This window comes from Lagopus leucura, unplaced genomic scaffold (assembly GCF_019238085.1).
Source record: "Lagopus leucura isolate 7727_CA_CO unplaced genomic scaffold, USGS_WTPT01 Super-Scaffold_100009, whole genome shotgun sequence".
Classification (NCBI taxonomy): Eukaryota; Metazoa; Chordata; class Aves; order Galliformes; family Phasianidae; genus Lagopus; species Lagopus leucura.
The window spans coordinates 16,968,416-16,983,630 of NW_024962266.1; the positions used below are offsets into that span (position 1 = coordinate 16,968,416).

The following is a 15,215-nucleotide window of genomic DNA, read 5'->3' on the forward strand; positions in this document are numbered from 1 at the left end:
TTGGCTTCAAAGCCAGCTTTTCCTTTCCAAAATTGAGCTAGTGCATGACTTTGCAAGTTCATTTGGGTTTACTGCTTGACACAATTGTATGAGACTTTACAGCATTTATGGTATGTTTTGCCCTGCATGATCTCTTGTTCGCTCACATGTACAAACACACGCAGAGAGAACTATTAAAACAAATACTTTTGCTCCATCTCCCTGGGAAATACATTTCTTACTAAAAGTTACCAATTCAAAAGACTTATGCAGTTCAAATCCATATTATATGAAAAATTCTACCGCTTTGAACTTCTGATATATCACTAAGAAGGCTTTTAAAGCATTTTACTATCATTAATTATGCTGTAATTTTCTGAAAGATGAGAACAGCACACTCTCATTTTAGTGAAGAGGGTAACGAAACTAATATAGGACAAGGAGTTAGGCAGCCAGAATTGTTTTCAGCTAAGGGACATTTACCTGCCATTTGCTTATCTTGTCTATTTAAACTGTGAGATCTTTGGTACATGGCTAGATTACTATGAATGAGTCTCAATAAGGTCCTCTGAACACTAATGGTATTCAAATGAATTATATTAATAAAAATCAGGTAACAGTATCCCCTATGAAGTCTCTCAAACATTCCAAATGACAGCCAATGCTATAATGCATTTTATTCTGCTGTAGCTACAAAGCCAATCTTACTCTAACGTTCATATAGTTCTACTACTTCAAAAACAAGGAAAGTATCAATAGGAACAAACTATCTCCTTTTAGACTATTCCTTCTCAAAAGTTATCTGCTCTTTCTTAGCAAAATTAGTGCACCTAAAACACCTGTTGTGATATCACAGAATACTTGTTTCCTTGTTTTCCTTGACACACACTGCTTTCACATTTGCAGCTGTTAAGTGGTAACATAGATAATCAGACTCACAATCACAGCTTTTTGTGCTTTTAACAGGGCACTAATTGTAAGCCCTGTATTCTTTGTTAATCAGTAACTTTTTGTTGTTTGACAGCCATTAGGTATTTCTTTTGCAATATTTTTTTCTTTCAGTTTGCAGTGTCTCACTTATGCCAAATTCCTATCTCCAAATCGGAAGATTAAAGAGCAACAGCAGCTCAGATCCTCAGCAGCTCAGATCCTCAGAATCGTATGCGCATACCTACAAAGACTCCATCATCTGAGGATTGGCCCTTTGTCCCTTAAGCAAGATAAACACTGAAACATTACAGTAACTCTACAGCTATCTGCTAGAGGTTGGCTGGCAAGTTCATGAATCAACCATCTAAAGTTGTATTGCAGAACTACTTCAAAACTAAATAGAGAAAGAAGAACTGTGACATACTTTGTGCAGTTTTCACCAGTTACTGCAGTTTGGACTTAATTTGTTTCCCGACTTCTTTGCATCTTGGGTCTTTGAAGGCAAGTGAACCATTCAGTGTCATAAAACAAGAAGAACTAGAACAGTCTTCAGTAAAAACAAAAACTAACAGAAAAAGCAGATGCAGGCAACATTTCATATGGCTCAAAATGTCTTTGCTGCAGTTTAAATTCTGCAGCCTTGAGATTGTTCTGACACCTCTTTATTGTTCCTTTTAAGTGCAAATGCTTAGGTAGCATCACTATAAATGAAACAGTAGTTTTCACAGATTGCATTCAACGGCTGTTAGAGCTCCCTCTCCTTCATCTGCACAATTTGCATCTATTACAGACTCAGGAATATAGTTTTGCTGCTGCTCAGTGGCCTCAGAATGGCACAGGATCCCCCCACCACTTCAGGACTGCAGTGAGGCTGATCTTTAAAGCCTTTCCCAGAAGCAGGCCCACTACACTGCTTCTTCTAGGTGAGGGGGGGAGGGGGGGGAGGTTGGGATGGAGGAGCAGCTGGTGCTGTGAACGCTGAAGGACACCACTATGATGTTTAAGGCAAGTGCTCCGAGGGATGAGATCTCGAGATTGTAACCACCACAAACTTTAGGGTTTTTAACCTGAGTTGCTAGTAAAGATGCTGGGCCCTAGACTGAGATTCTAGTGTGGGTACTTGTGCCCTCTTGAGCATGTCTCAGCAAGGTTTTGCACAATGATTTGTTCAGTCCTCTGCCTCAGAGGTGCAAGAAAGAGCTGAGGGAATACATTTCTTACCTATAAAATTCACATTTTTTCTTTCACGGCAGCTCAGGGAAAAAGAGGGCACTGAGAACAGACAGTCATCTTGCTTATTTCCTTATTATTAGTTAAGTACTGTGGATGTGTTAACAAGGGGTTCCATCAAAAATTAACCACTATGACCTGAGCTAAACCCCTAACTGGTAGCAGGGAATTGTTTCCATACAGAGCAGTATAAAATGAAGTTGATGCTTTGGGTTTGCTTTCTGATTGTCCAAGCCAAAAGAGGAGACAATTGCAGTCCTACTAGATACAGGAAGTGCAGAAGAAGCCTATGACTTATTTCTGAAAAAATACTCAGTCTCATGGTGGTTTGGCTGCTCTTCTTGGACTGAAGAAAAAAATGTTGTAGATTAGATCCAGAACCCTTTGGCCTTTTGTGGAAATGTTTACAATAATTGACAGGAGTTGTCCAGAACGGCACATTCCAAGAGCTAAAATACTAAAAGTTATGGTAGTTATGTACCCAGAGTAGACTTGAGTTAGGGAGATCTTTAAGTATGGTAACAATTATAACTAAATTAGAGGTGAATGACTATCAAATGTGTTTTTACTACTTTCACAATTATCACCACACAAGTCCAAACTTTCACTACAGAATTAGGCTACAGTTTGTAATGCCAGTGCTGCTCAGGAGATACACAGAACCACTGTCCTTTCCCTCGAGCAACTCCAGCGTTACAATATTTATGTTAAGATTAAAAAAAGAAAAAGACTGCTGCTATTATAATTTTCCTTTGTTGTGTCTCTCAGGAATCAGAATATGAGCCAAAACCAGAAGAAGGGAATTCAGTGTACTAGGCCACCCTGCTGATAAACTAAAACAAGAAGTTATCATGTACTTTACCTCACTGACAATGCAATGGGATTATAATATTTTATTCCACTAGCAAGATACAATCGTATACAGCCTCCCCACGTAGTATGCAAAGTATCGAGTCTGGGAATTTGAAAAAAACAAAAAAAAAAAAGAAAAGAGCTGGTGGATGAAAAGACTTTCTCCACTCTGATCAACAGAATGAAAATCCAAAGAATCACTGAGACACAACATATTTCATATTCTCATTCTTTTCTTAAGTAGAGAACATATTTCACGTACAGAACGGAACTATTACAAACGCAGTTGGAGCCTACGTTATGTGTCCTTTAAACCATCACCTGTGTAAAATCTTTGTCATATTTACTCCTTTTAAAAGTATTAGGTAGAATCTCTGCAATTACCGTAAGAGTTTCTAAACAAATATTTCATTTGTGCATCTAGCTTTCATGCATTACAGAGTAAATCTCTCTTTAAGCACATTAGAGACACATTTTCCTGAAGACAAATAGTTGTTTCAAAAAGATGAATCTTCATTACATATCCATACAATCTTGGAAAGAAGTAAGCTAAGTGATTACTCACTATTCTATTTTAAATTGACATGTGTCTCTTACTGCCTTACATAGCTTGTAGCATGACTTCACTATAGATATTCCATCAGACACATTACTATTATTCCTCCAAATTTTATAGCAGAGACAAAAGAAGTACAAATCACATTGCCTCGACCTCCTAAGCAATGGTTATATACAATACCAATTGTCAACTACACTGAAAATTTTACAAATTCGTTTTCAGCTGTAATATTTACTTTCTTGGCACGCAATTAATACATATTCTTTGAGCATCTACATAAACTTATGTAAAGACACTTTTTCTTCTATTAACACAAGAAAACTCAAATATATTGAAAATGAAATTACAGCAAGATGCTATTAATAAGCAATCTAAAGAGAGTACTAATGTAGCTTACACAAAACTGTAAAACCTCTTCAGAAAGAATTCAAGGCCTACATTTACACCTAAACTCACTTGCTGTGCAGTTGTCCCTGTCCAGTGACTCAGAGATTGCTCTTCATTACTACAAAACTACAGTTGAGTGCAGACATCACATGACACACAAAATGAGTGCAGTATGCATTTATGTGTAAGGCTCAATTTCATTATAATATTTGCCTGCATTTACCACTAAACCAGTATTTAAATCAAAGTTATTTAATAAGACCACTGATGGAACACCAGGAGAGATTATTTCATTCATGCTGAAAAATCCCTGCAGCTTCACTGTTACTCAGTTGCATCCATGCAGCCTGAGAGGTGAATACAGAATAAACATGCCAGAGGAAAGAATAACTACTTGCAAAATTAGCACAGTACCCAGGTAAGTACAATCATCCAAGTAGGTTGGGGAGCACAGAAAAAGGTTAATTAGGAACCTCTGCAGAGCTTTTCAGCCCCAGACAGCACTCTTTTCAGCTCCTTAACACCAAACTTACTGACCTATCTCTCAAAAGCAGTGTGTTTAATTGCTACTCTTAGTGCACAAGCAGCACTAGGAGCCACCCCTCTCACTTGCCTCATGCATCCCACCACCTGGCAAAGTTCCATTGGCAGCCAAGTCAGTGGGATTTCACGTTTCCTTGAAACTTTTACAAAGGGCACAATGTGGGTCCTTGTCACCATACATATAATCAAGTGCTTAAGTGGCGGCATGTCACACTGCAGTGCTGGGATCTGAGCCTGTGTCCTGGGCTAACTTGCAGGCTCAGAGAACTTACAGTAGGCATTGCATTAATTACCAGCAGTGAAAATTGCCAAAAATAGAAATAATTCAAGTTAATTTAGTGGATAAATACATATGTGGAGTTTAGAAGGGCCTAACTTAATCTCAACTTGATCATAAATGCTCTAAGAAAAGAATAAAAGAAAATAATAAAAAGTCCAATTTAACTCTCCCACAGTAGAATCCCGGTTTCTTTTCAGATTCTCTTACCTAAGCTTAGGTCTCACTGCTTACAGCTTCAGGTGAAGTTATGTCCTTTGGGTGCAGCCACCTGTAGGATGAATAAAACCAAAACCAAATGAGTGCAAGGTGACAGTGGATTGAAAACACAAGCATTAGAAACTAATCAAACAAAAACAATCCCTAAAAAATACCAAGGTAAACTCAATCATATTGCTAACCAGAAATCAATTTAAGTCTGTTGGGCAAAGAGAATGATGTGGGTGGACCTTTTCCTTGGCCAATGAACCTTAAGGGTGAAATGGAGGAAGGAAAAAACAGCTGACCAGTCCAGGAGCTCATTCCGTTAGCTGAGAGGAAGCGAAGAATCCCAAGCAGCAGTGAAGAGAGTTAATAAAACAAAGCAATCGATTCTTAATCTTGAGCAATTAGTTACTTGGAGAAAGCATTGTTGCCACCTGCCTATATTGATCACGAAAATTAAGGTCATTCAGTGGAAGGCTACAGCTACCATCATTAAAACTGAATTTCTTTCTCATCTAGAGGGAAAGTGGCTGTCTTCAGAAACTGAAGAAAGGTCTCAGTTCTTCCTCTATGGTCTGTTCTTCCCCAAGCACGTAGTCAGTGATAAAGGTAAACGGTTTATTTTGATTTGCACACCACTGCTTCCTTTCATGCTTTATTTCTTGAAGTGGCATGTGCTCCTTTAAAGGCAGCAGGCTCACTTTCCCATGGGACCCCATTGTTTTACGTGTGAGTTAGAAAAAAATCATGAAATATGTTTGTTTTTTCTTAAATTTCAAAGTGATGGTCAACAGTGAGCTGCAAATAGGTTCAAAGTAATTTTAGCTGTTTTTTGTGAAATAAAACACAGTGAAACCTCTCTCAACATCATAATCTGTGAACTTCTGGTCATGTTTTCATTTCAGAAATCCTCTTTCAAACCTGAAGGCGTTCTCTCAAAAATCAGCTCAGCAAGCACTAGATTCTACCAGGTAAAGCAGATAAGAAAATTTCCCCTGGAGTCAGCATAGTTACACTCCAGGATTTGACTCTGTGGCTAAACCCATTGTTGCACAGCATCCCCACCCCTACATAATAATTAAATTTGCCTCCTTCTCTCTCACTTTCTCTTCCACTCATGCCTGGTATTTGATAATAGCCTCAGACTTATTCTTTGCCAAATGAAGCAGACAAGTGTTTCATTACTCATTTTTATTATTTTTAAATGTGTTTATCTTATTTGTGGTTCTGTCTTAAATAATAATAACAATTAATAAATAATAAGGTACTTTGAATGTGTCTGGGAACCAAGAAATGCTTTCAATTCTTTCCAACATTTCTGATCTGATGAAAAATATTTTATTAGAAAAAATCACTAAGAGAGGGACATGAGGGAACGGACCACAAAAGTGGAGTTACTAATAAATGAATGCTCATGAAATTCTCTAGCCTAAATTGGCTACAAGAACTTGATTCTAATCTGAGACAGATGATCTTAAATATAATCAAAGGAGGGAAAAAGAGAATAACAGCTTTGTAGGAAAAAAAAAAAAAAACACCATGAAAAAAATAATCCTATTTTGGAATTAATATTCAAGGTACTAAGACACTAAATTACCTTCACAGCTAAGACACAGGAGTTTACTTTTGTATCAGTTTTGATCACTGTGTGGACCAAAGAAATGTATTTAATATGTGTATCTAATGGATCAAATTGAGATATTGATACTGTTGCCTTTCTGAGCTTTGACATTCTCAATGCTAAGTATTATTATTATTGCTTGTCTGGATCTGCAGCATGATTTCTGAAAGCAAAAGTTGCTGGTTTCCAGCAGAGAAGTAGCATATGTTCAGTTTAAAATTCAAATGTATTTATAACTGAATACTAATGGCAATGTCATTTACACACTTAACAATTCTGCATTAGGCCATATGAGGCAATTCATTTTTCAATACATTTATTGGTACCATACAGAGAAAGAGGAGTTAAGCCGTAGCTGAGATTCATCAGTTGCAGCGTACCATAACGTGGTGAATGCTGCCCTCTGGCTCAGGTTGGCAATGGTCACTTATTTAGAAATCTTTTTTTCAAAGTGTAGTGGCAGACAAAATAAGGTTGGTGTTCAAGAGTTTTCCTTAATACTTTGTTCTTTAATAATTAAACTCTAAATGATTAAAACAATATCATATTAGAATGTTACTTTATCACGAATTCAAGATTGTTGATATTTTAGAATTATGTTTTGCCAATATCTGCAACACAGAAGAACTTTTTAAATGCATTTTTATCTTGAATGAACCATATAAAAGAGTAGCATCAGCATTAAACTTAGAGGTCTGTAGAGAACAGTTTCTTGAATCTTTTTTTTAATTAAATCCATAAGGAAAAAAAAAAAAAGAGTACGTATAACTTGTTTTAGCATGGGATACTACAGATTTAGGCAAGATAGAAAAACAAAGGAAAGCTATAGCAATCTTCATTCATTCACAGAGTAAAAGATTATTTACTCCATTTCACTGAAAGACAGCATGATTGAGATGTTTATATTTTTGTCTTAAATGTAACACCTTATCAGTTCACTAAAGATTATGCTTGCTTTATTCTGCTATAGACACAACATTGCCTTCTTTAAAAACCTTTTGTGAACAAGTCTTTAAGAAATAGAATAAAATGATTTATTGCACTCACAGATCTAGAAAATAGGGGCCACATTTTCCCTTAAAAGCTGCAACCTACCATGTACTGCCCATCCCCCTAGTACTGGAAATGCTCATAATAGAAACGACAGAAAAGTAGTGAAATTAAATGATTATTTCTACTACAGAAAGTAAATATTAGGCATTGCTCCCCTGCCACTCTTCCCAAAGGGGATCTGCCCTACAGGAATCCCACAGCCTACCTGCCTTGCTGATGGATTGCCTGGCAGCTTGATCCCCAGTAAAGAATTTTCAGCAACCTTTTGAGAGCAAGATGCAGTTTTATTTTCATATCTTCTGCCTAAATTAGGCATTGCTGAGGGTAACAGAGGAAGTGTGGAATACAGGAGATGGTTTCAATCTAGACACACAAGAAGTAGAATGTTTCCACTACCATCCCCTGCTTTGGTCTTTTATAAACTCACCTTACATTCAGACCAATACGGTACAACCATTTTGGTATGGTAGCACTCTGCATCCATATTGCACTCACGTAAATGACTGAGTAGGGTTTAGGACAATAGGAAGTCCAGCCCCGTGACTAAGTCGTAAAGCTCATCTTTTCAGAATAAAAGCTGGAAGACAGACTGAGTGTCTGTCTCTCAAGATGATAAAATGCAGTGTTCTGAACACGAGACAATATTTCTTTAGGGAATATTTCATTTTGGATAAGAGAACAGTAATCCAGTAGTCATTTTTCCATAGCTTTCCATAGCTTTCCACAGCTGAAGGGAAAACGTTTAAAGCAGCTTTGAGAACAACCATCTTACAATTAAATTGCAAACATAAATTGATAGGGCTTTTTGTTCACTGGTCCTACACACTGATACAATTTAAAAAAATAATCAAACTTTTAATATACTAAAGAAAAAAAAAAGAATTAAACCAAAAGTCCAAAGGAAGGATTTTTAGAAGCTATGAATGTGATACTTGGATTCAAAAGACCCAGTGGAAGCAGGTAGGAAGAGCAAAGTATCCTGGGAAAGCTTATAATGTGCACTCAGCTGCACTTAAGAGTGAAATTTGCACTCCCAAATTGAGACCTAAGAATTCCTTCGTATAAAAATGTTAAAAATCAAGGCAACTTTCAAATCTAATTTAAATTTTTGTTTCTGACAAAGACAAGTGTTTCATAATAATTTCATATCAGTGTAAATAAGATACAGAAAAGATTTTAGCATGCAAGACAGCGCCTTTCCCTAGCTTTTCTTCCAGCAGAGCATAGACAGAATCAAGTGGAAATTACTCTAAGTGAATCTGTGAGTTTTCAACAACAGAAACAGCTGCTTGGTACACTTATTTTCCAGGTCTTTCGCAACTTACATGGCTTCTGAGAAGGAAAGCACCTGTTTTGAGACACCAGGTAATCAGAACTGATAGGAATGTAGAAAATCCTCACTGCAGCAACACTGTGGCTTTTGAATTTCCTGCCTTGCTTTGAGGTCATAAAAAGCCTTTCAAAGATTTGCAAAAACAAAGTGTTAAAGTAGCTGTTACGAGACTCAGTGTAACCTACTGGATATGCTTTATTCTGACCTGAGATTTTTTGTGCTGTATTTTGCAGAATATAAAACTGAAAGTAGGTTACAAGTTTCCCAGTGCAGGTCTATAAGATATAGAAGTTCCTATACTGGGATAGAAGTGCGTGGGTTTTCATAAGACTGCATGTATTAGCTTATTCTGCACATGATATAGGGTCCTTCAGATCAAGCTTTTCTTTAGTGATGAAGACAAGCTCAGCCAGGCACTGTAGGACCACTGGAATATCTGAGGTGCTGCTTTACTGAAAGATCAGTGTATGCACGTACCCAAACTGCACCACAGTGGTTAAAGGAGCCCTTGGAAAGCATAGGGACTTTGGAGACTATACAGATGTGTCTTCTATTTTCATATTATTAAAGGCAGATCTTCCTCATGTCCCTTCAAACATGCAGTACTTTCTTCTATTTCCTTCCACACACATATTTTTTCTGAAAAACACAGGGCTCCTCCACCTTTTTTTGCTTCTCTCCAGCAGCCCAGATTCACTCGTATACATCTCAGTTTCTGAGAAGGAAAGACATCGAGAGGGAAAAGGGAAGAGAGAAAGGCTAGGGATTTGACAGGTAGCCAGGGACAAAAGGGTCAGTAGAGGGAAACCTTCTAATCCTAGTCTGCAGCCAAATGGTGAGATTGCTGCTGAACCCATTGTACTTGTGTCTGAAGCCAATTACACACAGTTTAATTCAGGAATGATACAGACAAATGATAAGTCTCTAGGGGACTTCCACTTCTGTAAAAAGCTACCCCTGTAATTTCTCCCTTACAGGCAGAGTTGCTGAGCATTGCAATGGAAGAGAAAAATGACACAGAAAACCCTCTGCAAAGTATATATTTTTCATCCAGTTTCTTCTAGTTTTAGTTCACTGATAGACTTTTTCCTTTGTGGAGGTCATAGGTGAGAGAGGAAAGCAAGGGGATTAATATTTTGATATATCAATTTCCAGAAGCAGCCACATAAAAATAATGAAGGAAATCTTTTTCCTATCTCCAGCACCTTTATGCTCCAGCTGGAGACTCTCCAATCTTCTAAATCAACCCAATGCAATTTATAAACAGTATATTGCTAGAAAACTCTTATAGTAGATTTCCTTTCTAAAGACAAAGGAATAACTAACTCTCAAGGAAGAATGATGAAAAGTGCTGCTGTCATGTAGAGTTGGTGCCTATTCTCACTTCACGTTACATATTTCTACCATCAACTTGACAATTTCACAGCCATAAGTGCACAAAATTCACATAGCGGCAATTTTCCAGAGGAACTGAGTGGCAAGGACCTCATCTCCTTCCAACCAATTAACCAGAAAAACATTCCAATATATTTTTCCATTTACTTGAATAAGAATAATACAGTCTAAACTTCTAGCATCTCCTATGAAAGTTGGAAGACTCGCCCTATCTACAGTTGAAATAGAAGGCAAAAGTGAAAAATACATGACAAATAAAAAACCTTGATTCGTGGTGATTTTAGAAGCTGCAGTTCTTTCTCACTGTGAATCTTCTCACAAAGGCATTAGCAGCTCTTTGCTTACTGATAATACCTATAGGATTGAGGTTTCTAGTGTTTGCTTGTTTGCTCTGATGTAGATCAAATATGATCAGTTGTAATCTATCCAGGAAGTATAAAATATTTCACTGAGAGAAAGCAGAATTTCAAGTATTTTTCATTAGGAATACTTGTGAGCTGTATAAAGGAAACTACTTCATCACAGCATCAAAAATTGACTGTTGTAAATTTTGTTCTGTAACATTTTTTTGAGCAATTTTGCAACAAGTTCGAACAATTTCCAATTGCAGAAATTGAAACAGTAAATTAGACTACGAAAAATAAAGAATACTACCTTTGTTAATGAGTATCAGTGAAGGGTACAATTACTAGGAATTTTCATATGCAAGTCTGCTTCCAAACTCATGAGATTCAAAAATCTGAGCTCTGAAACAGTAGGGTAGCTTGAATATATGAACTGTATCTGTCAGAAAGAAATGTTGCGCATCTTATAGATGGAGATAAAGCTTTTAATTTCAAACCATGGAGAAGAGATAACACATAGTGAATTACTCATTACAGTGTCAAGGGAAACTGAGGACATTTGCTTAAATTATCAACAGTGTCATGACGAAATGTTGAAAGTGCTGGAAGTTGGAAGTTAATAATAGATATTATGGTCCTTATAGGAGTTTTTATTTTCAAAATATAGCATGGTTCAAGGGTGTACTTTGAAATGAGAGTAGTAAGCAAGTAGATAACACCATTTAAATTAGATGATATTAAAACAAGTTTATCTGAAGTGAAGAAAAAAATATGCATTAATATCTGGGTAAAAGAATGTGGTAAAAGACAGCTTCCTAACAAAGATTTAACCCCTAGACTTGAAAGGAGACACCATAGTCTGAGAAGACAGAAGAAAAAAAGCTTGAGACATATCCCTGTTTGCTGTGACATTATATCTAAGTTGGCCCAGGAATACTTGGCTGAAAATTAAGAAAAATTTCCTTTTAACAAGATGGCAAAGGTTGACTGACAGGTAACTGAGCTAAGAGAAAATGAAAATAAAGAGAGGAATCACAGTAAGCATAACATATATTAAGTATTGTATTCACACTTTAATATCCATTATAACAATTATCTCTGGATCAGTATCTGGATTAATACTTCAGGACCAGGTCATGTATGCTAGTAATAAGAATTCAAACGAAAAACGATACAAAAGTGTTAATGCTTTCCCTGTCTGGGTTCTCTACCTGAATCCATATTACCTTCACTTTTATATAATACCCCTGGGTGAACTGGAGACTTCTGGGACATAGAGTCACACCTACTGAATCCACAGCAAACATGGAAAACTGCTGCAAGGAGTGGTACCTTCCCAAGAAGGACAGAATATGTTGAATTGAGTTAATTTTATGCATAATTATCCTGCCAAAATCATATGGTGTCTGAACTTGATGTAAGGTAAACATGGATGGAAATTATAGTGTCAGCCAGCAGTTGCTCTGAATCAGGTATGATGTGAAACTGCACTGTGAGAAGGGAAAAGTCACTTCTGGGCTTCATAGAGAGCAGTGAAATGCCCTCCCAGCTTAAGAGAGAGGAATGAGGCTACAAGCCTGTCAGAAGAAAAGAATTTAAAGTGAGGTTGTGTCTGAGGGGAGGGCAAATTCAGTCAGTGTAGACGCAGAGTTTGATCCACTGCTCTCTGAAGTCAAATGTTTTAGTTTACGTCAATGGCCTTTGATTAGGCCCAGAGAGAGCTGTAAGATCCAAGGGCTGCCAGGCTTGGTTACAGTCATCAATACTATAAATCCCTGAGAGAGTTTCCTTGCTAAACTCCAGGCCTTTTTGCTGCAGGACGCTAACTAAGGGCATGATCCTGAGCAAACTTAGTACCACTGACTGCAAAGGCTATAAATTCTTTCGGCCATCTTAGAGCACACATGCAGATCCCCTGGTTTGCTGCAGCAGCTTACTGCAATCACTAAAATGGGGGAGAGTAAGAGACAGTTCTTATCAAGACAGAACTATTCCTGTAGCCAGAATCGGGGCTTCCTCTGGCAAAGGGTGGGGTTGAGTAGGCCCAACCTGCTGGAGAGGCTGGGTCCAGGTGCTAACTCAGAGGTTCAGCCAGCTGCAAAAGGAGCCTTGGCCAGGGCTGCTGGAGCCTCAGGCCTTCCCAGGGGAAGCCTTGAGATGCTCTGGTAAGTCATTTTGCACCACTGAGGCCAGCAAATGGATCACCGACTTCATAGCCTAAGATGGTTTGCTTCATTTTTGTAGCATATTGCAAAAACAAACAAACAAACAAACAAAACATAATTGCTGAAGTTACTAATCCTTTCTGAACAGGGACATTCTCAGATGGAAACACATTGTCCGAGAAAACAGATGCTGTTACAGCAAGGAGAGTTACGTATGATCATTATCTTGTTGTACACTTGGGAAATCCTTATCTGCAGACTAACCTGAAAGCTCCCCCTCAAAGCTCAACTCATTACTTAGCTTTTTTTTTAATTTTATTGGTAAATTTCAGAAAATATTTGCAGGATGAACATAAAATAAATCAACACTGCCAGAAAAACAACAACTTGATTGTTTCCCTTTGCTTCTGAAACAAACAAACAACATAAAAATCTCAATTGTCCTCCCAGGACTCCTTGGAAGTCTTAACAAAAGTCTCTAAAAAGAGTCTAAATGAAAGACCAGTGAGTTAGCAGCAGGGCAGATCCATCACAGACAAATCAGACAAAACTCTTTCCTTCTGACTGTATCTGGACTTAACTCTGATCTCCTTACTCACACTGAGTAATAATTTACACCATAACTAGCCCCACTGGCATTGCTAAAATCAGAATAAGCCATAAACCTGTTAGACAAATATTGGTCTGAAACATTAAGACTAAAAATTGTATGAGCTAATTCAAATATTTTTGTTATTATGTGCCCTGAAAAAAAGGGTTCTCTTTGTTGTTGACACAGTTTGTTGGTTTCCAAAGAAAGATAGAAGTTTGTGATTTTTCATAGTTACTTTATTTTCTATCTTAATCCAACTAGAAAAATCAATGTTTTGTCTACCCTAGAAAATGCAATGAATGTATAAAGATGTATGAACTACTGGCACCTTTTTGACAGAGATATTAAAACAGTAAAACCTGAGGCCAAGTCTATAGTACAAGCTTCTGTCTGGAAAGGACATTAGTCAGCAACATAATAGGACACAATCTCAGCCATTAACCCAGGCTGCACACCTTATTCAGCCTACACTGTGATTAGCCTGATGCAAAGTCCTCTTTTATTTACTGCGTCTTTGTGTTATGTCATCCACCCATATGTACAGGACAGCAATACAACACTGGCAGTTCCTGTGCTGCTGCAGAAGTGCATGCTATAGATGATGTTTGTTTATTTGTTTGTTTTTTAAATACCTTTGTCTGCCAATCTCTTACGTTTCTCTCACTGAGTTGCAGGAGAGCTTATCCACGTTTCTAGACACATGAAGCGCAGGGACTGGAAAATACTAGAAGACTATTAACAAAGTTTTCCTGCATTTCAGTTTAGCAAGGCCAGGCACTAGCACAAACAGAGGCACTCCTGAAGCTTATCAGTATCCTCAGGAAGGCTGTTCTGCCTCTGTTCTGCTCTTCTTTAAAATATCAAATTCCTGTGAGTGGGTTCAGTGCAGGCACAGAGCCCAAGAAAGTCCCTACAGTGCCAGCAGCAATGCTGCTTCATGAATGCATTGCACAACCTGCCCAGCCACCCAGCCAGACTCCTCCTCCAGCAGGAAGCCTGGCAACGAGGCACTTAACCAGTTGAACAAAAACTACAAGCTTTGCACCAGGCAAGCAATTTGCCAACATCCAGTAGCCTGCAGGCTGGATACTGTTACCTAGTTATTAATGAATGCTGTTGATTAACCTTTTGAAAGCACTTTGCCCACCACACCTACTGATGGGAACTTACTGTGTTAATGCTCAAGGGACATCACAGTACAGACCTTAGGGGTAGTGAAGACAACACAGTGACTTTAAGAGTTGGATAGGAATTTGGTAGTTTTTTGAGAAGAGGGGACATGAAGGATAAACTCCCTCAAGTACATAACTCTAATAAGAGAAGAGTATACACATTACTGCAATGTCTGTCTCAGGCTGATGTGCTCATCTGTGAATAAAGGCTCCTGCAGTAAATTTAGCACAGGACACCACTTCAGGTATGCTCATCCATGTTTGAAGCCCCAAACTTTTCAAAGTAATGCATTGGTGAAACTTAAAAGAAAACTTGAGCACTCAAATATCATGTGCCGGGCTCCTAAGAATCATGAGACAATACTTTAAAACTCCAGCAACAACAACAGAAAAAGCTATTACATGCACACACATGTATATACAGAAAGTCAGTCCTTCTTGGTAGCATGGCCTAAGAATTTTTGAGCTCACTTTTCTTTAGGAAATATCAAAAAAGCAAGAAGTCAAAGACTCAATGAAAAGGTCATGAAATAATATGAATCCAGTAGCAAGAATATCAAGAAAATGCAAAATACTCGA

At 37.8% G+C, this 15,215-nt stretch overlaps 1 long non-coding RNA gene across 1 annotated transcript in view; it reads right to left on the minus strand.

Annotated features, from left to right (window-relative positions):
• Positions 1-4,974: 4,974 nt before the first annotated feature.
• LOC122181438 overlaps positions 4,975-15,215 on the minus strand; it is a 51,724-nt gene continuing 41,483 nt past the window's right edge. The window contains exon 5 of the long non-coding RNA XR_006179434.1: positions 4,975-5,028. This is a non-coding gene — a long non-coding RNA (uncharacterized LOC122181438). The remainder of the gene's footprint in view (positions 5,029-15,215) is intronic.